Source organism: Tursiops truncatus, chromosome 15 (assembly GCF_011762595.2).
Source record: "Tursiops truncatus isolate mTurTru1 chromosome 15, mTurTru1.mat.Y, whole genome shotgun sequence".
Taxonomy (NCBI): domain Eukaryota; kingdom Metazoa; phylum Chordata; class Mammalia; order Artiodactyla; family Delphinidae; genus Tursiops; species Tursiops truncatus.
In genome coordinates, this window is record NC_047048.1 from 48,849,869 (window position 1) to 48,857,604 (window position 7,736).

Genomic DNA, 7,736 nt, shown 5'->3' on the forward strand with positions numbered 1-7,736 from the left:
ATAACCTGAATGAGCCTGGAAGTAGGTTCATCCCCAGAGGCTCCAGTAGGGAACACAGCCCTGCTGACACCTTGATTTCAGCCTGGTGAAATTTGGAGCAGAGAAACCATCCCCAACCAACCCAGACTTCTGACTGAGAGAACTGGAAGATAATAAGTGTGTATTGTTTTAAGCCTCTCAATTTGTGGCAATTTGTTAGCACAGAAAGCTAATATACTCCTCATGTGCCTGACAGGTACTAAGTGCTCGGTAAACACTGAATGAGTGGACAAATGGGCAATCTCATTTGCTTCTAAGAATTCAACTGCTCGTAGGTCAAAGTTGGGGACTTCTAGCCCACATCTGTCTCCTAGGCTCCAGGCCTTATATGTTCAGCTGCCTAGCAGAGAGAGCTTCCTCTGTGCTCCACAGACACCTCGAATTTGATGTGTCCAGAAATGAACCCCTTTTGTTCCCCCATCTATTCTGATTTTCCGTCATTGATTTGCTCCCTTCCTTTACTCTCCTCATTCAATGTGATCATAATTCCTGTGAGCCTGTCTTATTAGCACTCTCATTTCCTTCTTATCCTCTAGGCCATCGCTTCTTTTAGTGTTCATGTTCTAACCAAGCCTTGACTGTCTGAGACATTTCAAATCTTATATCTCTTTTGCATCCTTCTCTCCCTCTTCCTCAGGCTGTATGTCCTGATAGATCTACATATAATATTCTCTACTACTGCTGCAGGCCACTATTCATGGTGCTGCTGTCCTGGTGATTCTGGACCCCCTTTCAAGACGCAATCCAAATGTCATCTTCTCAAACTTGTAATGCCAGCTCCTGGCTCCACCCATGCATCCAGGTAGCCTTGAGCCTTGTGTCCACTCCATCCTTTTCTGTGCATTCTTTGTATGACCCATTACCTATTATTAAACCTATGTGCCTGGCTTACTGCCCTGGGCTTTTTCAAGTGTGCATCCTGGAGCCTGGCAGAGGACCTGGGATATGGCCGTACATGACTAATGCTGGAGAAATGAATGCAGGAATCAATGAGTTCTTTTATTGCCTGACTTTGTGTCTGAACAGTTCTAGACAAGTGCTACTTAAAGTGTGCATCTCAGAACAGCAGCAAAAGCAGCACCTGGAGAAATGCAAATTCTTGTTCCTCCTCCCACCCCCCACCCTTCACCAACCAGAATCTGAGAGTGGGACCTGCAAATCTGTGTATAAACAAGCCCTCCACATATATGGTATCACTTATATGTGGAATCTAAAAAATACAACAAACTAGTGAATAGGACAAAAAGAAGCCGACTCCCAGATATAGAGAACAAACCAGTGGGGAGAGGGGAGGGGGGAGGGGCCAAATAGGGGTAGGGGATTAAGAGGTACAAGCTATTAGGTATAAAATAAGCTACAAGGATATATTGTAGAATGGGGAATATAGCTAATATTTTACAATAACTATAAATGGAGTATAACCTTTAAAAATTGTGAATCACTATTATGTACACCTGTAACTTATCTAGTACTATACAGCGATGATACATTAATAAAAATAAAAAATAAAAAAATAAACAAGTCCTCCAGGTAATTCTGATGCACCCTAGTTTGAGAATTACTGCTGTAGAATGTTCCTTGGGTTTATTTTTTGAGAATCCAGTAGAATGCTTCCAACTCAGCTGAGCTTCCACTGCAACCAACCAAAAATAGTGATTAGAGAAAAGGAGGGTAACAGGAGATGCCCCGGTCCTGGACGAGAGAGCTCTAGTACCTGTCCACCAGCAGGAATTACATAGGCATATTTGTTACACAGACAGCGAAGGTCTGAAGGTAAACTGAGAATCAATTTTATGTTCTGGAATTCAAATTGAGGGAGAGCATTTTTGTGGTTTTGCTTTTATGTTTAAATGGCACTACTGGAATGTTGCCCTTCCACAAAACACGTTAGAATAAAAGAGAAAAGGGTGGAGATCTGTTTAAAGAACTCCAGAGAGTAAGCTGAAGTATCTGCAGGATTTTCCCTCCAATGGTAGGTTCTGGCCACAGAGAAAAGTAGGAAAATCCAGAACTACTTTCTTTTTTTCTCAAAATTTGGCTTTTCCCAGCCAATAATTGACTTCTGGATGCTGAGCCTGACTGTGTGGTCCTGGTACTCTTGTAAGAGTAGTTTTTCATGAGTCAGTGTGATTATCACTGGGGCACATTAAAACAAGCAGGATCAGGAGGCAACCTGGCTCTGGGGAGAAAAGGGAACACCCTAACCACCTTCCTAAAACCCTGCTGGTGACAAAACATCTCCTATCTTCTCACAAGGGATCAGATCTAGCCAGCAGAATAACCACGTGGGTCTCACTTACCTTTTTCTTACAGATGTTAGTGGTATGCATGTCTGTGTGTGCATGCACTCACATGTCAGTATTTTTGTTTGACTTTTGCTATAGACAGTAGCGACAGAAGCATGTGATTTTTCAGCAAAGACCTACTGTATAGCACAGGGAACTATACTGAATATCTGGTAATAATCTGTAATGGAAAATCATCTAAATAGAATATATATATATATATATGTGGGTGTGTGTATATATATATGTATAACTGAATCACTTTGCTATATACCTGAAACTAACACAACATTGTTAATCAACTATATTTCAATAAAAATTTAAAACAAAAGAAGCATGTACTTTTTTACCTATAAGTCCATAACCAAGTAATCACAAATGGTGAAAATAAAATCTCTGAGTTTCCTCAGTTACTGACTTATCCTTTTAACTTCTTTCTTCCAAGTAGTATTTATATAACACTCTCTGAAAAGCAGTGCTTCTAATTGTACCCAAGTGAATCACTGTAGTTTTCAGCAATTCCAGGAGGCAATGGAGACGTATCAAGCCTTTGATAAAAGACGGGCTCCACTGAAGTAATTATACTCACTTGGCCCAAGCGAGGCTGGTGTGGAAAGAACACTAGCATTCCTCAAACCAAGGCATGCTGTTTTCCATTCTTTGGGATTTAAACATATTTTTTTAGTCAAATTATTAAAATTTAAGAAATATCTGTTGAGTTCTTTTAAGTGGGGATTTTAAGCGTTTATTTTCTTTAGAAATTTGCATACGAATATTTGGATAGAAAATTAAGAGAAAGCTTTATGTGATTCTACAAAAATAATGATTTCTCAATCACCTAAAATAATTCCATAAAATTACCACTTGCATTTAAAATTGCACTAATTATCTTCATGACATTTGTTAATTATGCTGGTCATTGCCTTCAGTATGGCCTACAGGTTAAATGAGAACAACAGCATTTAGATATTCCTTTTCTAACATCTGGGTGACTAATGAATCAGCTTCAGATTCAAGATGACTTTTTGAGGAGATAACTGCCTTTTGCTTTCTTGGTAAAAAGTATATTAGAGAAACATGAGCAGATTGCCTTAAATGCTCTGGATATTACCAGAAATAGATGAAGAAAAACTATTCCTTTGGAAATTTTGTACAGTAATCAGGCTTAGAGGTTTTAGATTTCCATCATCCAAGAATCCAAGTTAATTGGTTCAGCATGCCATTATACTAATGAGAGCTGGTCCCTGTTCTGCACCTCAGCTAGCCGTGATACCTAGAAGACCAAGATGCAGAAGTAATTCTATCCAGCAGGAAATTCAATGACAAAGGAAATTTCCCCAACTTTTTTTCCTCTTTCCCGTGTGCTCTAGAAGTGATGGATTTTTTCTTCTTTTAGTTACTGCTCAGCCAGGGGTGGTTTTTAATCACTTTGGAAGCTGTGACTCTCAGGCCACAAAAGAAATAACTCTTAACACGATTAATGTCTCAAGTCAGAATTCTCTTGAAACATGAAATGGCTGTTTTCCAATTTTAAAAATAAATTCAAGGCTTATTCTCAAGTCTCAAGATGGCTTTCCATTAATATGAGCCTCTGACACCTTCGGTTTCTGTCATCATGGTATTATTTTTATTAACTTCCACACCCCCGCTCCCCCTGAACAACTCCCAGACCCTCTCCTTCTTCCTCTTTTTGCTTCTGTTACCATTTGGCTGCTGTCCCTCACCTTCTCCATCCTCCTGCACTGATCTACAGTGGAGAAAATGCCCCAGAGTGAAACTTTAGCCTCTGCCCCCTGCCGCTCCTCCCTTTGGCCTCACTTCCAGATTGGACAGCACCAAGGAGAATCCATGCCCAGATGCCCCCACTGGCTAGGAGAGCTCCTGGCCAGGGAACACAGTGAATCCATCAAGTACTGTGGGGTGCAGGCTGCTGTGAGTACTGGTCCAAAATACGTAAGAATGACTTGCTGAGAAGGCTCCAAAATAACTTCTGACTCCCCAGGGGAAGTTCTTAGAAAGATTGGAACATAAGTCAGGTATCCTACACGATTTTTCTTCTTTCCTGTAGAGAAAAAAATGATGTGCGCAAGACTCTAGTTTAGAAACATGTTAGCACTTTAAAGGAGGACCTGCGTGGGACAACGTGTGGATGTAAAGGAGCAGTCTGGAGGAAGAGATCCAGGCTCTCTGGGAAGAGGTAGAGGGAGATGATATTGGCAAGGAGGGTCTTCAGATCAGCCCGTATAGAGCTTCTCATTTGTCTAGCCCCACATGTAACAAAATCTCCCAAGAAGATGAAAACTATGTCGTATTCAGTTGTGTGTTAAAGATAGAAGCCTAATCCCTAAACTCACCTTGCGCTTTACAGAGTGTTGGCTGGCTTCCCATTGCTCAGCCATAGAGGGGCGACTCTTGCCCTTCATCTCTCCAGTGTGCTTCTGTGGCCTACCCATCCCCCGTGGCGGCATTTCTCCAAGTTGTCATTGCAACAAATGGCATTAGGGTGATATTTTTGCACTTAAAACACTTGATTTTCTTACAGTACATTGAGTCATATACTCATAATATTTTAGATTTGCCAAGACTCCCCTTTTGGATTTCTTTTTACAATAGGAACGATGAAGTTTATATATGTGTGTGTGAGTGTGTGTGTATATATATATATATATATATATATATATATATATATTTTTTTTTTTTTTTTTCAGTTTGCAAACAAGCTGAATATATGTGGTACGCTTGCTCCATTGTAATCCAGGTGAGATTTTTGAGCTTTGTAGGCTCCCTTGCTTGGTCAGTCTGGCTGAAACCGTGCACCTCAGACTGCGACTTGAACCCCTGTGCCGGGAGTGGAACCCGGCCAAAACTCAGACTGCGACTCAAACCCACAAGGCTGGGACTCGAACTGGGCCAGTACCCACAGTCTTCCAACTGAGATCACATACCTGGTTTCAGGTTTGTGAGCTTCAGGAATAATGAAGCTCAGGTTTTTTTGATGTCTCGTCGCAAAAAGAATTCAGTGAGAGACAAAGTGATAGACAAGAAGTAGATTTATTTAAAGAGAAACACACTCCACAGACAGACTGTGGGCCATCTCAGAAGGTAAGAAAGGTACCAAGGTATAGGGTTGTCAAGTTTTTATAAGGGTGGGTAATTTCTTTTTTTTTTTTTTTGCGATACGCGGGCCTCTCACTGTTGTGGCCTCTCCCGTTGCGGAGCACAGGCTCTGGACACGCAGGCTCAGCCACCATGGCTCACGGGCCCAGCCGCTCCGCGGCATGTGGGATCTTCCCAGACCGGGGCACGAACCCGTGTCCCCTGCATCGGCAGGCGGAGTCTCAACCACTGCGCCACCAGGGAAGCCCAGGGGTGGGTAATTTCATAGGCCAATGAGTGGGAGGAGTATTCCAGCTATTTTGGGAAGGGGTGGGGATTTCCAGGAATTGGGCCACTGCCCACTTTTTGATCCTTATGGTCTGCCTTGGAACTGTCATGCCTGCTGTGGGTGTGTCATTTAGCTTGCTGATGTGTTACAGTGAGCATATACTGAGGCTCCTCAAGGTCTAGTGGAAGTCGACTTGTTCACTATCTTGGACTCATTTGGTTCTAATCAGTTTATGTCATGTCCTCGAGCTATGTCATTCTTTCAAAGGTTGTGCCCTGCCCCCTTCCCTCCTGTTTCATGTCTAGTCCTGGACACGTGCCCATTAGCAGGGTGCACTGGGCTGGTATTGGCAAATAATTTTATGGCCAGAAACTCCACATTTCTCCAGCTCTTGCAGTTCCAGTCATCTTCTTGAATTAATCAATTGGATTGCTATCCAGGAATTACGGTTCTCCTCCCTTAATGTTGGAAAGTTGGAACCCTCCTTGCTGGTCCCAGGCTCCATAAAGAAAGAGGTACAAAAATAAACACAATTGAAACAGGAGGGAAGGGGGCAGGGCACAACCTTTGAAAGAATGACATAGCCCAAGGACATGACATAAACTGATTAGAACCGAATGGATCAAAGATGGGTCCAAGTTGACAAATCAACTTCCACTAGACCGTGAGCATTAGTATACGCTCACTATAACACATCAGCAAGCCCAATTCCTGGAAATCCCCGCCCTTCTTGAAACAGCTGGAATACTTCTCCCACTCATTAGCCTATGAAATTACCCACCCCTATAAAAACTGACAATCCCTTACCCTGGTGCCTTTTCTCACCTTCTGAGATGGCCCACAGTCTGTCTGTGGAATGTGTTTCTCCCGAGGCTGCTCTCACCTTCTGAGATGGCCCAAAGTCTGTCTGTGTAGCGTGTTTCTCTAAATAAATCCACTTCTTACCTATCACTTTGTCACTGAATTCTTTCTGCGATGAGACATCAAGAACCTGAGTTTTGGGCTTCCCTGGTGGCGCAGTGGTTGAGAGTCCGCCTGCGGATGCAGGGAACATGGGTTCGTGCCCTGGTCCGGGAAGATACCACATGCCACGGAGTGGCTGGGGCCGTGAGTCATGGATGCTGAGCCTGCGTGTCCAGAGCCTGTGCTCCACAATGGGAGAGGCCACAACAGTGAGAGGCCCGTGTACCTCCAAAAAGAAAATAAATTAAAAAAAAAAAAAAAAGAACCTGAGTTTCATTAAGTCCTAAAACCAGGTGTGTGATCTCAGTTGGAAGACTGTGGGTTTTGGCCGGTTTTGAGTCCCGGCACGGGGGTTCAAGTCCCAGTCTGAGGTGCATGGTTTCAAAATGACTCCTTGAGACCTTCAAGTTGTTTATCTTTTTCTTTTTTTCTTCCCTAATGAATTGTTCAAGTCTGAGTTTCTTGGTAGTTAAAACAAAAGCTGAAGACCAGTGGGATCTTTTAATTGTTGGGTCACTATTATTTAAAATATTTGTAGAATATGGCTGAAAAATGGTAATATATTTTTATATACTAAATTTATAATTGGTCAACATAAAATACTCTGATAATGTGTACTCTTTGAACTCCTGAGGAATTTGAGGAAAATCTTTAAGATTACCTTGAGTTTTCTGTGTAATAAGTCAGATTACACATGACAAATTATCTTTACATATGCTTATATCTAACAGATCTCAGAAATGTTGTCAAGTAAATTTGATCTGGGACCTGTGGTTTCTTTGCAGGGCTCCTGAGATACTGTGATTCATAATAAGAAATACATATTTGATCTTTGTCCCCTTTCCTGGCACAGAGCTACTAAAACCCATAGAATTTCCTTTGATAAGCACAATAAAAGGTGTCTTTTGTTTTGTTAATGAGGTGACTTTTGGAAAACACCTAAGGATGGGAGCTGGTTGCCAGGAACACCAACCACGTGATTAGAGGGTGGGAATTTACAGTCCCACTCTACCCTGCAGACCTTCTGGGGGGCAGTGAAGGGCTAGAGGTTGAGTTCAATTGCC